Source organism: Dipodomys merriami, unplaced genomic scaffold (assembly GCF_024711535.1).
Source record: "Dipodomys merriami isolate MVZ:Mamm:240054 unplaced genomic scaffold, mDipMer1.0.p SCAF_7, whole genome shotgun sequence".
NCBI lineage: Eukaryota > Metazoa > Chordata > Mammalia > Rodentia > Heteromyidae > Dipodomys > Dipodomys merriami.
The window spans coordinates 73,015,756-73,031,832 of NW_027206290.1; the positions used below are offsets into that span (position 1 = coordinate 73,015,756).

The 16,077-nt window shown below is 49.3% G+C and overlaps 1 protein-coding gene and 1 long non-coding RNA gene across 14 annotated transcripts in view; one reads left to right on the forward strand and one right to left on the reverse strand.

Annotated features, from left to right (window-relative positions):
- The window catches only part of Dlgap4 (DLG associated protein 4), a 157,073-nt gene that overhangs the window by 112,913 nt on the left and 28,083 nt on the right, over nucleotides 1–16,077 (forward strand). Inside the window, exon 1 of one of the 12 annotated variants that reach the window (XM_070007228.1) lies at nucleotides 5,280–5,379. The exons of 7 other annotated variants lie outside the window; for them this stretch is intronic. The gene's annotated coding sequence lies outside the window, so the exon portion shown is untranslated. Of the gene's footprint in view, nucleotides 1–5,279; nucleotides 5,417–6,149; nucleotides 6,276–11,587; nucleotides 11,689–16,077 lie in introns of those variants that run through there. 4 more of the 12 variants (XM_070007227.1, XM_070007226.1, XM_070007225.1 and 1 more) reach the window with 4 other exon arrangements.
- On the reverse strand, nucleotides 860–11,530 carry LOC138816948 (uncharacterized). 2 transcript variants are annotated; one of them, XR_011368734.1, is made up of 3 exons: nucleotides 11,280–11,530; nucleotides 5,345–5,510; nucleotides 860–2,451 (listed from the first exon to the last, which is right to left on the reverse strand). It is a non-coding gene; the product is annotated as an uncharacterized lncRNA (long non-coding RNA). The 2 variants fall into 2 exon arrangements; XR_011368735.1 differs by lacking the exon at nucleotides 11,280–11,530 and adding an exon at nucleotides 5,588–6,129 and having other exon boundaries at nucleotides 866–2,451.

Below are 16,077 nucleotides of genomic sequence, written 5' to 3' on the forward strand. Positions count from 1 at the left end.
GCAACAGGACTTTAATGAGGTCCGTGAGGTGTGCAGTGTGAATGGCTCTCAGGTTCCAGGGTTCCCCAGACTGGCTGTGGCTGTGTTTCTTCGCTCAGTCTGAGCTGGGCTCAGCTTGTGTTCCTCACTCACCAATTCCTGAAATGGAGGCTGCTTAAAGACAATAAAAGCCAAATTCTTGGGCTGAAAGATGGTTGTTTGTTGTTTCACAGTAAGAAAGTAAGCTTCAGGAAGGGTCATGCCTAGGATCCCAGGGCAAGACCAGGCCAGTACCAGGCCAGGTCCACAGCTCTGCCTCTCCCAGGCTCTCCTGGCTCTCACTCCTGGCTCACCAGGTGGAGAAGTAGGGCTGGGAGTTGTGAGTTGTCCAGTGAGCAGTTCCCTACCAGGACAAGTCAGGTGGTTCTGGGTGGTTGAAGTGCCACTGGGCTTAGGCTGGAGTTGAATTGGGCTCAGAAAACCCTCCTACCAGAGGCCTGCCTTCCCAGCCTGGGTTAGGCCCAGAGAGGAGAGAGAGGGGAAGAATAGACAGACCAGGCCTCTGCCCTGGGAACTTAGGGTCTGATGAGGGAGACAGGCCTACAATTATGAGAGACTGTGTGACAAGTCTATAATTAAGTGTCTGCTAAGGAAAGGCATTGTCTGAGAAGGAAGAAGTGAGCGTGAGCTGGAGGAACAAGAGCCCTTTGAAGGGGGCTGGATTGACAGGCAGAGGGTGGAGCTGGCATTCTAGAGAATGGATTCTTCAAAGACAGAGAGGCCAGGGCTGACCAGCAAAACCTAGGCGGGAACCAAGAGGCTATAGTCAACATTGAACCTCTGCAGAGAAGCAGGGGGCGGGGGGGGGGGGGGGCACGAGAGATTTCAGAGCAGGGATAGTACAACTGGAGGGATTTTTCCAGATGACGAATCTGGCTGGGGGAATTGGGATGAATAAAAATGACAACAGGGAGGAGGCTTTGCAAGCATCAAGATGAGACAAGAGGGTGAGGTTCGGGCGGGACTCACTGGAGTGGGAAAGGAGTGGGAAGGGCGGACTGGGCAGCCGAGGATGTTGCACTGAACAGAGGAGAGCCCAGCTGGCCTGAGGGTGGGGAAGGAAATGGCAGCCTGAGTGCATTCCTTGTGCACCTGCTCAATGCCTATCTCTGTGCCAGGACCTCCACGAGCACTCTCGTGAAATCTGCATAACAAGCCAGAGACAAATGGACTTCTCTCTTTTTACAGATAAGGGAAATGTGGATCAGGCCCTGGTCTGACTGTGGCTCACACTTTAGCTCTCCTGCACCATGCTGTCAGGGCCCTGGGGCTGGGGGCCTTCTTACACCTTCAGGGATGTAAGTATATCCCTGAAAGGACACAAAACTCTGCTTTCTGAAGGTCTTGAAGGTCAAGGCTGGGAGCTGCCTTAATAACATTTCTCTAAGGTGGGATCATCAGAGGTGCTAGGGACACGCACAGTAGCAGTTTTATACCCCAGGCTGTGAGAAGCCTCCAGAGCTGTGCTGTGTGTTGTCCAATTAAGCAGTGGGCACATGCACCACTGGGACCTTTGCAGTTCTCAACCTGTGCCCACCAGAGAGGATGTTACCTAGTCCAGCCAGAAGAATCAGTCACTCACAAGGCAGGGAAGGACTTGTTCCAAAGAGATTCAGGTGATGGAACCCAGATGTGATTTCCCAGGCCATAGCCTAGGATAGCCATTTGACAGGGGTAAGGCAGTATTTACCAAGCTGGACATTTACGAGGTGGCTGCCATGGAAAGCAGCAATGGTTGGTCCCAATGTATAGCCAGGAAGTTGATGGCTTGTTCTTCGTGTGCAGCGTACTCCTCCATGCTCTCCAAGCAGAGTAGTCACATGGCAGGCCAGCCTCTAGCCCATTCCTCCCTTGCCCTCAGCATTCATATGCCAGTCTGTTTTGGCAAATTAGCTTTTGAGCCCACCTATATGCAGAGTACAATTATAACTGTAACCATGCTTTTCATACTGTATCCTTCACAGAGTTTAAAGAGGGAGTTTGATGCTTCTTTGAAACAGAGATAGCCAAAGAAACGTCATTTAGACATTGGAACAGTGTACTGGAGTCCACTAGTGTAATCCCTCTCCATTGTAGTAATCCATTTGGCTACCATATACCAGGTACTTTCATGTAAATTCACTCAATCTTTTTTATTTTGTTTTCAGGATATTGGCTCTGGAACTTTAATATTTGTTTAGCCCATTTTGCTTGGCAAAACACATTTATCCACAGAAACTCTGTAGATCTTTATATAATCCTAGAGCTCATTCTTGTCATTTGCATAGTCCAGAGGAGGCAGCCAAGGCCCAGTCATAAAAAGTGACTTGATTGAGGATCATGACACATTCCTGTAGTTCCAGCAATGCAGGAGGCATAAATAAGAGGACTGTGGTCTTAGGCCTGGTCGCAGGCAAAAATGCCAGACCCAACCTGAAAAATAATTTTAAAAAGATTAGGGGCATAGCTCAGGTAGAGTGCCTGCCTGGTAAGCATCAGGCCCTGAGTTCCAAACACTCCCTTCTTTGCCCCCTGCTGAGCCAAGTGGGTTCACACCTGTAGTCCCAGCCCCTGAGAGGCTGGGGTAAGGACATCATAAGTTTGAGGTTAGCCTGGGATACATACCAACATCTTGTCTCAAAAAAAAAAAAAGGACAGTGACTTGACCAAGGTCACTCTGGCTGAGCTACTCATTTATTCAAGAAAGACTTCAAGTGCTGCTCTGTGCCCAGCAGTGAGTCAGCCCTTGGGATATCTTGACATGCAGAGCAAAGTTGGAGACTTAGTTTCTGACCTCCCAGAGTCTGCATCATCATCATCATCATTATTAAGTTCCAGCCAGAATTGGCTCTGCAGCTCCTCACCTCCACTTGGGCTCTACACTGCAGACCTGGTTTAAGCCCGTGGATTCAGGCTCTTTAGCCCTTGAACCTAGAGCTTTGTGGTAAAGCAAGCCAAGGTGCAAGTTGAACTTCAAAAGTTACAAAAGAGGCTTTCAGTGATGAGTAAATTATTAACAAGAAGGTGAGGAAGGCATCTCAGCAGGAGGCCATCTGCTCCTCTCCCTGGAGGAAAGGCGCCCATGGGCTGCTCTGCCTAAGATCAAGGCCTGACTTTTCTGCAGCCACCACATATTTTATTACAGTCTGCACAGGTGTGAAGCCCTCTGTCCATGTGCTGAGCTGGGGGCTCCTTCCTTTAATATTAAATGAGATGAAATAAAGGCAACTCCTAGGATTGCAAGTCTAAAAAGGACTGTGGCCCAGCCCCCGCCCCCCCTTCCCATGAAAGTGGGAAGGAGGTGAAGGGAGTTGCTAGGATCCCACAGTGAAAGCCATTCCTTCCCCTCTCTTACCAGCCTTACTTCATTTCCTAGTTCCTCCTGTCCCAGCAACAGAAGATCCTTAAGCCCTCCTTAGGCCAAGTTCTTAGAGTCTCTGACTGTCTCTGATACCCCAGAGTTCTGCACATCCAGGCTGCCTTTTTCTACTCAGCAACTTCTACCCCCTTGAAGAATGCCTCCTGAGCTCTAGGGAAGATTTTGTTGGTTATTTCTTTGTGTGTAGTTTTGTTTTTGTTTTGCCAATCCTGGGGCTTGAACTCAGGGCCTACGCACCGATTGTAGGTTTATTTTCCTCAAAGTTAGCACTCTACCACTTGCCACAGCTCTAGTTCCAGTTTTTTTGGTAGTTAGTGGAGATTAGAATCTCACAGACTTTTCTGCCCAGGCTAGCTTTGAACCACCATCCTCAGATCTCAGACCCTTGAGTAGCTAGGGTTACATGCATAAGCTACTGGAATCTGACTTGTGTAAAAAATTTTAATACATACATTGGCTCTAGATTTGAGCTTTAAAAATAGATGTCACCAAGAAAATATTAGTGACCCTCCCACCTAGATAATCACTTTGGCCAGACTCTTGATAACACTTCAGTCCAGAAATTCTTTGTGCCCACCAGCAGTGCTGGCAGTCTCGTGCCTTGTTTTTATTACTCAGGCAGCATGTTTTGTACCTTGTCTTCCCACCAAGTCTGTCTCTGCTTTTAGCTTATTCTGTCCTCTGTGGGCCCCCAGGCCCACAGTCACCTTTCTCCATGATCATCCTCTCCACTAATGGCAGACCACTTCATGTCAGGTCTCTGCTCAGGGACATTGAGGTGACCTTCCCCACAGGTCTGTGTCACAGGTAGCTGCAGGAATCCTTCATGCAAGTAGAATACCTGTTTCAGAGTCTGTGCCCTTCAGATTTTATTAGATGTTTTCAGGTTGCTTTCTTTTCCATTCTGAAAATGTATGTTTTGTGTGTGCACATGCATGCATGCACATGTCAGTACTACGACTATAACTCCAGGCTTGAGCTCTCCCTTTCTCTTGGCTTTTCTGCTCATGACTAGCATTCTATCACTTTCACCACACCTCCAGTTTTGGCTTTTACTGGTCAAAGAGTCTCCTAGATATGTCTGCCTGGTCTGTCTTCCAAATTTCAGTCCTCAGATCTCAGCCTCCAGGATAGCTAGGATTACAGATATGAGCTACTGGTGCCTAGCAAAAAAAAAGTATCTTTTTTTTTTTCTTTTGTTTCTGGTACTGAGGCTTGAACTTGGGGTCTGGGCACTGTTCCTGAATTCATTGTGCTCAAGGCTATGGCTCTACCACTTGAGCCAGAGCTCCACTTCAGCTTTTTGTGGTTAATTGGAGGTAAGAGTCTCATGGACTTTTCACAATTTTCACATCTCGACCTCCTTAGTAGTTAGGATTACAGGTGTGAGCCACTGGTGACTGGCAAAAAACAAACAAACAAAAACAAACCAGATTCAATTTCATGTCTTCCTAATCCAGTCTAAGGTTTTACAGATGGACCAAGGCACAGAGAGGGATAGGTGTGACTCAGCCCTCCTCAGCCAAGATGTTTCTCCCTAGTAGAGCACAGGTGGGAGGAAGTAAACCATGAAGGAAAGACAGAGCAGAATGCGGTGGGAGTGGAGTCAAGATGGAGGTGAGGGGACTCTTGTGTTGCCTTTGGACCTGTTTGGGTCTTGAGCTCCTGGGAGAGGTCTTCTCTCCTCTCCTGGAAAGTTCTCTTCACCAGTTTGTCCACTGTGTACTGTACCTGCTTGGCAACAGCCAAGCCGGTGAGCGCATTCAAATATTTACCGAGCTCCTGACTCCCATTCCAGCTTTGCGGTGGGTCCCTCCCCTTCTGTGAGCCACAGCACTCTTCATCTGAATAGTTGTGGGGTTCACACCTGGCTTGCCCGTATCCCTGGGTTCCTAGGAAGATTTGGTAAACAAGCCAGCAGGGAAATGCCAAAACAAATGACCATACCTCAGCCGCTGGAGTGAAGTCCTGGGAGCACACAGGTCAGCCCACAGCCTGGGACCTTCAGGGCAGCCATTGGTGGGTACCTCCTCTCTGTGCCAAGACAGGGTCCAGATTGTACTTAGAAGCTTCCTAAGTTTGTTTTGCCCCAGGTTGCTGCCATCTCCAGGACCTGTGCAAGAGAATGGAGCTCAGGTGGCAGGGAGGAGAGAGGTCTAATTAGGGAGAGCAGACTGCAGCCAGTTTTACCTCTCACACCAAGGGGACATCCCTGCTGGAGCTCTGCCTCTCCTTTTCAGCCCCCAGTGGTGGGAGGGATAAGGAAGAGGAAGTCTGATGTTTATGGTCACTAGTTCCTCCCTCCCATTTGATCCCTGGGAAAACTGAGGCCTGGAGAAGGTGCAGACCTCCTTCCCCATCCCTGTGAGTTGAAGTCTTATGGGATCAGAAGTGGGGTGCCCAGTACTCTCTGTCTTTCCCAAGTTGCGGCAATCTTTTGTTTCACTTTAGAGTTAAAAACCAAAGTGAAAGAAAACAGCAAAGCAGGAAGCAGCTGCTTCAGACCTGCCCGGGCTGGGGGTTAGGGGAATCCACGGGACAGGGCTCACTAAGAGGGAAGTGGCCTTTTCCCGTCCCACTCCCACCCTTGTTTGGGAGGCCTGGCTGGGCTGGGTGGAGCCCTGTGGGGAGAGGTGCCAGGCTGCAGATGGGCGGTGTTCTGGCCGGGCGGTCTGGGAATGGGCCAGTAGGACAGGTTCCCTGTAACGTCAGCTCACCTGGGGTGTGGTCCCAGCTTTGGGCCCCCCAGGTCGGGAACTACTGCCTTTTAAACCCCATTCTTCTGGAGCAGGCCTGTACTTAGCCGGGCCTATGTTGATCTGGGAAAGACACCCTGAGTCCAGCTTTCACAGAACACTTCATCCTCCCTGAAGGTAAGGTAAGCAGGGGTACCCATCTCCACTCTGAAGACTAGTCAGCTTGCAGTCACCCTGGGCACTTACTTTACCCACAACACTTTCCTTCTCAGGAGTCAGCTGCCTGAAAGCCCTTTAATCTGGCCCAATCCCTGTGTCTAACTCCATGGAGAAGCAGGAACCGTGGCTGCTTCTTTATTAAGTTGTTGGAGGCTGACAGAGGACCTGCCCCCACTGTAGCCTCGGGAGACCCAGAGGCCTGCCTGGTTTCTCGGCAGGAGTGCTTCCTTCCAGCTCTGCTCTTCAGTAGAATTGATTTGGTTTCCTGGAAGCTGACAAGAGTATCCTAACACTGGATTTGCTTGGCTCGTATATTTCAAAGATTAGTGTCTAGCTAGCTAGCCAGGGTTTCAAGTTTCTATTCTGCCTTTTCTAAGGAAATTCTCAGACTTGCCAAAGCAGGCATAGTGTCCTGTAAGATTTTTATGTGGACCTCTGCGGTTGGGAAGGTCCCTCCTGACCGAGGTACCTGCTGAGCTCACAGTAGGCAGTCAGGGTGCCCCATGTTGAATGACCATTGCTAGCTAATCCACGCTGCCATTCTGCTCCCTGGAATGCAGAAAGGGGATGTTGGGTACAGCTGAGCCAGGCCCAGTGTGAAGCCCATCCCCCAAAAGTAGCACCAACCCATAACCCAGAGCATAGCCCTGAGACTTGTGTTGCTGCGATTCTGAGTCTGGGCTGCCACCCTGGGCCATGGGACCTGGTGAGGTGTTTCACCTCTGGGCCTCGGGGTCTTCACTTGAAGATGGCACCTGGCGCTAGTCCTGAGTAGGCTCAGCACAAGGGCAGGTAGTAGTGTGCGAGGAAGGTGGCACGTGGTATAGCTGCTGCTTGTGGCTGCCTTGCAGGGAGGATTTAAAGTAAGGACGCTATGCCTCCTTCCTGGCAAGATGCCATGGACTGGTGAGCTGTGTGCGAGTATGGAGCTTTGGGAGAATCTGGGGTGAATCTAGGCAGGCTTTAGGGAGAAGGTGGCTTTCTGAACCTTCAAACCAACTCAGCTTAAGCTAACTTTTTTTTTTTTTCCTTAATGCTGGTTCTGGGGTTTGACTTCAGGGCCTGGGCGCTGTCCCTTAGCTTTTGCACTCAAGGCTTATGCTCTACCACTTGAGCCACAGTTCCACTTCTAGCTTTTTGGTGGTTAACTGGAGATAAAGGTCTCATAGACATTTTTGCCCAGGTTAGCATTGAATCTCATAATCCCCTTCAGATCTCAGCCTCCTGAGTAGCTAGGATTACGGGTGTGAGCCAGACAGCAAGTAGATGGAATTTTTGAGTGGCATAAGAACAGGCTGTCTAGGGGTCAGGACAGTCACAGTTAGCTGGAGAAGTCTGCTTGGGGCTAGGGTCTATTGGTACCCAGAGCTGGGTCTTGTCTGCATGGTCATTACCCATCCAAGCAGCTTCCTTCTCGATTCCTGGGAATAGATTTGGTACTTGCGAGACTCCGCTGGAACGCTGCCTTCCCAGGCTTCCCACACTTCATGATGCTTTGCTCTGTCATCTGCATCTGGGTGTGGTAGCCGTCAGGAGGTGTCTGTTGCTTGCAGCCAAAGCAGGTGAGGTGGCAGGGTGGAGTTTGTTTGATAGCACCCAGCAAGGCAGGGCTGCCCCGAAGCGTCTATCAAGGGGGGCACAGGGCAAGGACTGACCTATGCAGCCTGCTGCTCCCTCTGTCCCACCCCATCTCCACCTGTTTCCAGTCAGCTGTCTGGAGCCCTCCATGCCAGGTGCAGGACAGGGAGGCCGGGAGAGAGTAGGGAATAAGACTGACCTCCATCCAGCTTAGGTACCCAGTGGACATGAACGCATGGGATACAAGTTTGAAAGGCTGGGGAGGGCATCTGGAGAAGGTTCTAGCACTGAGGACACGTGGAGACTGGTGGGAGTGTGGAGAGGGGCTGGTCACCTTGCTCACCTCAGAGAACCAAAGGCATAGCTGTATCAATAGTGTGAGAGTGAAAGTACAATTAAAAGGGGTTTCTTCAGCATTCCATTACCAACCTCCTTCCACATACTACGTGATTCACAGGAACCTCCCTGTTGCTTCTCATATTGCCAGGGGAGGACGACGGTGCATTATGACTGCTGTTTTCAGAACAGAGGTGAAGTGACTTGCCCAGAGTCAGACAGCTTAGTCAAGAACTACTATTCTTTCCATTTTACTATGCTGCTTCTGTTTAAAAAGGCCTACACACAAATTCATATTTCTCTTTAGTAACATTGCCACTTCAGAATGATTGTTTCTGGAAAGTTTATATATAAGAATTATTAGGATGCCAAGTGCCAGTGGCTCGTGCCTGTAATCCTAGCTACTCAGGAGGCTGAGATCTGAGGATTGCACTTGAAAGCCAGCCCAGGAAGGAAACACTGTGAGATTCTTATTCAGTTAACCACCAGAAAAGTGGAGGTGGAGCAGTAGTTCAAAGTGGTAGTGTGAGTGCTAGCCTTGAGCAAAAGAGCACAGGAACAGTGCCCAGGTCCTGGATTCGAGCCCCATGACTGATTAAAATAATAATAATAATAATAGGACAGTGGGATTAAAACTTTTTTTCCTGTTTCATGCACTGACATGAATAAATTTATAGTGTGGTCTTTTCCCATCTTGGTTTTGTTTTTTGCTTCCACAGTCTCCTATGTAGCTCATTCCCAGTGTGCTAGGAATTCAATCTACATTCCTGCCCATATGCCCTCTTACTCAAGGCAAGTGTTCTACTGCTTGAGCCACAGCGCCACTTCCGTTTTCGAGTGGTTAATTGGAGATAAGAGTCTCATGGGCTTTTCTGCCTGGGGTGGCTTTGAACCGTGGTCCTTAGATCTCAGCCTCCTGAGTAGCTAGGTGAGCCACCAGCACCCGGCTTCTTTTTGTTTCTGACTCCTGAATTTCAGTAAAAAGATTATAGGTTGATTATAAGTCTGACTGTTCACAAGATCATTTAATTTAAATTGGAGCTGGGCATGGTAGTACACATGAATCATCCCAGTACTTGGGGAGCATAAAAGCAGGAGGACCATGTGTTTCATACATCAGCCTGGGCTACAAAGAGAGAACAAACAACAAACTAAAAGCCAAACAAAAATAGCAAATCAAGTTAGAAATTTTAAAATGCATGCTTAAAGTTTCACATATTTTGTGACTTTTTGGATTTGGGGTGAGGAAAAATCACTGCAAGGTAAATGAAGCAAAAGTTTCATTTTAATAATTTTAAGCCTATGGTTGGTTGTGTGGCATGAAGTGTATTCTAATTGCTGTGTACCCTTCACCACCATCCATCTCCCAGCTTACCGGCATCCCAAACCGAAACTGTTCCTGGCCCTGGCAGCCACCCTCCTACTTCTGTTGCCCGGGCACTTCCTCCACCTGTCAGTTTTAAAGAGGATTTTTGAAGAGTGCTGGGGGTTTCTGAATAATTAACCTGTGGTGAGAGTCTCAGGGTTAGTGCACCCTGCAGAGCAGAGCTTGCTTGTGGCTGTGCTCCAGCAGGACAGAACCAGCTGATGGTCTCCTGGAAGGTGCTCTCCACACAGCCAGTCTTAGTTCCAGAGCCCCTGGTGGCTGTGAGGAGCCTAGACATGGACCCCCCATAAAGGCCAGGTAATGGACTGGGGAAGGCCCTGGATCTAATCACAGCACCAAGTTTCCTCCTTTAGTCATTTCCTTGCAGTAGGATTTGAGCTAAGTCCCTCTTCCTCTTAGCCTTGCTTCCTCCTCTGGGAAATGAAACAAATAATGGACTTTATAGCCTTGAGAATCTGGCTCAGTGTTCAGATGGAAGAACCTAGAGCTCTCAGTTCCCACTTTATAGAGGACCTGGAGACTCAGAAGTAAGGTAACTTAGTACCAAGGGAAGTAAAGATTGTGAGTGGTGGAGTTCCAAGCTAGCCTGGGCACAAAAGTTTGTAAGACTTCATCTCATGAGAGAGAGAGAGAGAGAGAGAGAGAGAGAGAGAGAGAGAGAGAGAGAGAGAGAGAGAGAGAGAGTGAGAGTGTGTGTGTGTGTGTGTCAGTCGTGGGGCCTGAACTCTGGGCCTGGGCACTACCCCTCAGCTCTTCAGCTCAAGGCTAGTGTTCTACCACTTGAGCCACAGCGCCACTTCCAGCTTTTTCTGCTTATGTGGTGCTGAGGAATCGAACCCAAGGCCTCATGCATGCAGGACAAGCACTCTACCACTGAGCCACCTTCCTAGCCCCGTGAGACTTTTATCTCTAATTAACCACCAGAAAACCGGAAGTGGTGCAAAGTAGAGCAAAAGTGGTAGAGTCTTGAGCAGAAGAGCTCAGGGACAGCACCCAAGCCCTGAGTTCAAGCCCCATGACCCACCAAAAAAAAAAAAGTAGCCAGACACTGGTGGCTCATACTTGTATCCTAGCAACTCAGGAGGTTGAGATCTGAGTATCATGCTTTGAAGCCAACACAAGGTTAAGTCAAGGTGTGGCTCTAAATGGTAGAGTGCTAGCCTTGAGCAAAAAAGTTCAGAGACAGCACCTAGACCCTGAGTTCAAACCCCACAATCAACTAATAATAATAATAACCAAAAAAATACAAATAGAGTAAATCACCTGACTAGCAAGTACCAAGTCCTGAGTTCAAACCCCAGTACTACCACACACAAAAAAATGGTAATGTGGGGCTGGGAAGGTGGCTCAGTGGTAGAGCGCTTGCCTTGCATGCATGAGGCCCTGGGTTCGATTCCTCAGCACCACATAAACAAAAAGAAAAAAGTCAGAAGTGGTGCTGTGGCTCAAGTGGTAGAGCGCTAGTCTTGAGCTGAAGAGCTGAGGGACAGCGCCCAGGCCCAGAGTTCAGGCCCCACGACTGGACCCCCCAGAAAAAAATGGTAATGTGTCCAAAGTTAGACAGCACTTTAGCTCTGAAACCAAGCTGAAGCCCAACCACCTGCACTCAGCACCTTAACAGCTTTGAAACAAAGGATAGTGGACTGGAGTCAGGAGGTTACTTTACCATCTTGTTGAGAAACTCTGGGGTTGAGGAGCCTGCAGAGGTAGATCGGACTCAAGTAGGGAGTCAAGTATTTTCATGGTGGTCATCTTGCCCAGAGACGGCAGCTACCTCACTTTTGACAGCACCTCTTATTAGACCTGGAGCAGACAGCATCTGACCATCAGCACTCCCACTGAGCACAGTCAGTGCCCACCAAGGAGAAGTTGTGTGCTCAGTGGGACCTTGTACAGCCTCCCTTTTCCTGTTGGGTGTCAGTCCTGGCAGGGAAGGGGCAGTTTAAAAGAGCAGGTGATGTCACAGGTCTCTTTATGAGAGTAGAAAAGGGACTGGGAGGACAGCCTGAAGCCTGAAGAAGTGCTGGCAAAACCATCGGGGCAGTACATCTTCCAGCGGGGTAGAAGTTGTTAAGGTAATAAATATCTCACTTTCCATAGGGGCCCTGTGGGATCCTATATGGGATCCCTAAAAGTATATTGTAGCTAAGTGCCAGTGGCTCATGCCTGTAATCCTAGCCACTCAGGAGGCTGAGATCGGAGGATCATGGTTTACAGCCAGCCATGGTTAAAAGTCCCCAAGAGACTCTTATCTCCAATTAACCACCAGAAAAAGTGTCACTGTGGCTCAAAGTAATAGAGCACTAGCCTTGAGCAAAAAGGAGATCAGGTTCAGTGCCCAGGCCCTGAGTTCAAGCCCCATGACTGGCAACAACAACAATGAAAAGTAATTGTAATCACATTCGATCTGCTGGTGTCTTGAGGATGATGGCATACTTACCTTGCTAGAGCAGCTTCAGCTCTGTAAGACTGTGTGTCAGCTGTACCATATTACTTGTGAGATGATGCTGTAAAGGTTGGTTTCTAGAGGTTTAAGCCAGTGGGGCTTGCCCACACTTAGTGGCTAGAATGTGACCTGCTGTGTTACACTGAACAAATCTCTCTAGCTCACTGAGCTCCCTGGCAACCCCTGGGATGTGGTGAAACATCTTGTGGAGATCAAGATGCAATGAGCCTTCAAACACATCTCCTCAGATGTCACTGCCTTGTGTTTTCTGAGGTGGTCTGGAGAAAAACAGAAAAGAGGTGTGAGGAAGGGGTAGCAGGGAGTCACAGGACTTGTTCCCATGCCTCTGCTGTCATCTGTCACACACATCTGTTCTTGGGGGCCACCCAGAAATGGCGTCCATCCTTAGGCCTTCAGCTAACACCTTTTGGACAGCTGCAGGTGTTCAGGCCAGGCCCTGTCTTCTCCAGAGGCTGGCTCTCCCAGTGTCCTAAGGCAGCAGCAGGGCAAGCAGTGTGCCTCTCACTTTATACCTGGGGAAACCGAGGTTCAAGAAGCCCACTAAGGGCCCTCTAGGAATTTTCTGTAACGCATACTCAGGTTTGAGGGAGCAGCAGGGGTCAGCCAGACTCAAGCTGGGATGGATTTATCACCTCAGATCAGGGTGGAGCCCCCGGGTGACAGAGATGAGGGGTTGGGATGGCCAGAGCCTGGACTTAGCCATCTGCAGCTCTGATGCCGGTTCTTATACTGTTCCCCTGTGGCTCGCCCATGTCTGTTGTGAACATTCCATTGCTGCTGCTGACTCCAGAACACTGGGAGGAAAAATAGTTGAGCTATGAATGTCACATACACAAAGAAACATCTGATGTCACATCCAAAGCTGTGTGGGAAGTCAGAGGGCAAAGAAAGAGTATCTCTGGCCTGAAAGGAGTCCTGAGGTCACACTGCAGGGACTGAGTCAGGCCTGCGGACCATCGCCTGGGCCTCTCTCCTGTCAGTTCTGCTTCTTAGGAAGCTCTGCCTTATGACAGGACACTATTTGCCCCACTCGGGGCCACATAGATAGATGCATCTTCTATGTATTTTAGGAAGTCTTTCTGAACCATCACTCTAGGCCATTCATCCTGGTCTCTCCAAGCCACTGGAGCCGATTAGTCTAGACACAACCTGTCACCATTGTGGCGGTTCTAGGCTTTCTCATGTGGGTCCATATGGCTGCCATGATGCAGCCACGGAGGCACATCATTGTTCTCTGCACTTACTGTGCATCTAGGATAAGGACTATACTACCTGGTGTCCAGTGACTGCCCAGGACATGCAGAGGGAATAGATGGACACTTCTCCCGGTGCCCATCACCCTCTTCTCATCAGGCTTCAGTTATATCACTTGCTCTAGTCACCTGCAGCCCCACAGTACTGTCCTGAGTTCCTGCAGACAGCTTTCTCTGAATTGGGCCTCCCTCTGCCACACAGCTTCAGAAGTATCTATGGTCAGCCGGAATCACTGAGGCTTTTCCTATACAGGCTGCTTTCTTGTGGAATTGTAGAACTGGGCTCCTACCCCAGATCTTGCTTAAGCTCCGAGGAGGGCCAAGTCCCTGTCCCTAGGCCTGCCTGGCGCAGAGGCCAGAGCATTTCCTGTGTTGACCTGACCTGAACTGGTTTTCCTCAGGCAGCCTGTCATTGTTTCTTTCATCTAGTCCCTTGGCTGCCTGGGACTCTTGGCTCCTGCTTCTGTCACCTGATACACCACCTGTCACTCCAGGCAGTGAATGAGCCTGTTAACACCAGCTTTCTATTCTGGGATGCGCTTGGTCATTCACAATGATGAAAGAGGCCAGCAATCGAGGTACAAAGAGTCTGGAGTGTCTGGCTTTGCACACTAGACATGGAGCCTGTGACAGTTTATAAAAAGCTAATCTTTTATGACCCACCGCTTGACGTCAGCCCTCTAGAATGAGAGTAGATTTCTGAGGTTCTGGGACCTTAGGACTTTGACAAAGTAGCTAAAAGCCAAAGAGTATTTGAAAGCCAAATCTTGCAGTCTGTACTCCCCACCCCATAGTCCCAGGCCCTCCCCAGACTAGACAGGCTGTGTGTGTCCAAGTTTTACACTAGGCTGCAGCCACAACAGCCCTGTAACTGGTTGTCTTCTGCTTGTTAGTACCACAAGTACATATAGCTTTAACACTTGATGAGGAGAGCCAGCACCACTTCAAAGCCTGAACTTGCAGGGTTATTGGCAGAGGTGTCCTGGAAGTAGAGCAGACACTGCAGATTGTCTCTGAGGATGACTCTGATGACTTTGTGGCAGATTCAGCACAGAATGGACCAGCGGTTATCACATGGGATGTATACTGGATACAGTAGGGGTAGAACGGCTGTTTTGGAAAACAACTATTTGGGAGGTACCCTGGTCAGGGGCTAGAAGAGATCGGGCTCAACAACAATTGGAACTGCCCATCTCCAGGCTTCTCCATTTCCATCTAAGGGGATCAGGAAACACCTCATCCTCAGCCCCGGGGCCAGGCTAGCACGGACCACTGTGCTACATCCCCACCCTCATGTGCAGACTTTATATGGTGAAAGAAAGGAAAATGGAATGGTTGGAAACACAGCCTCCCCCCCACACACACACACACACCAGACCCTTCTGAGGACCCTTAGAGCCTGGTTTGGAAATCACTGGCTTTACTTTACCAGCTCTTGGAGACCCTCTAGCCCTGGAATCTTCTTTCCAACCTCAGCATCCCACCAGCCCGTTTGGTGTCCTGGGACAAGTGGCTGTATCTCTCTGGGCCTCACTTTTGCAGGCTGTGGTGAGATTTAGCCAAGCAGGAGAAGAGTCCTAGGTCCATGTTGGAGGTTCTGGTGCTCTGGGAGAGAGGGAGCAATGTTGGGGACTATGTGTAGGGAGAGCAAGGCCTAAGAAAGGGCAGTGGTCACAGGCTGGCTGTGGTTCTGAGGAACAGCCAGGGGCTGGACTGGAAGAGGACTTTCCTGCCACCTGTGCCTTGGTGCCACGAACCTGAAACCAAACCTAGCCTGCTAGGCAGACAGGGCTTTCTTTGCTTCCCCCAAGCAGGAACTAAGGCATCTCATGGGACCCCCTGCCTTTCCACTGGGAGGCTCTTGTAGCCTGGCTTCCTGAGGAGCAGGGAGGGAGGGGCCAGAGCTCTGAGGAGCACAGTTCTGCGTTTATGTGCCGTATATGGCATTGGCTGGTGGGTACAAAACTCCATAGGAGTTTGGAGAGGTTTTTTGTTGTTGTTTTGTTCTGGTGGTTGACACATGCTTGCCAGGCAGCTCTGTACTGTTGAGATACACCTCTAGCCCATTTTTGGGGGGGGGGGAGGTCTGGTTATTTCTGAGATATGGTCTTCCTTCCTGTTTGGATATGTGATGTGCCTGGACCACAATCTACCATCCTAGGAGGATGACAAGCATGCACACATGTCCAGCATCTTTCCATTTAAATGGGGTCTGGTGGACTTCTCTGCCTTGACTTCCTGGGTCTGCCATCTTTCCAATTCCAGCCTCCTACATAGGTTGGGATGACAGACACATACCACTATACTATACTGTGAAGGGTCTTGTGAACTTTTCTAGGCCAACGCTAGGCTCAAACTACAGTCTTCCTATTCTTAGCCACGCAAGAAGCTAGAATTACCAACCAAGGCTTGGTTGCATTGGTTATTTTTCAGCTAGGGTCTCACTTCCTGTCCAAACATGTGCCTAGACTGTGATCTTAACTATTTTAGGCTTCCTGACATAGCTGGAATGACAAGCACACACTGCCACACCCAGGTGCTATTGAAATGGAAACTCAAAAAAAATCTTTTTGGCCTGGGCTGGCCTTGAATCACAATCCTCCTGATCTTGTCCTCATGCTTGACACTGGTATACTGTGCTACATGGTTTCTTAAAACTGTGCACTTAACACACTCTGAAAACTCAGAGGTTTAATCTATTTTTTTAAAATCCAGATTCTTAGCTTATCCACTTTGGCAGCTTT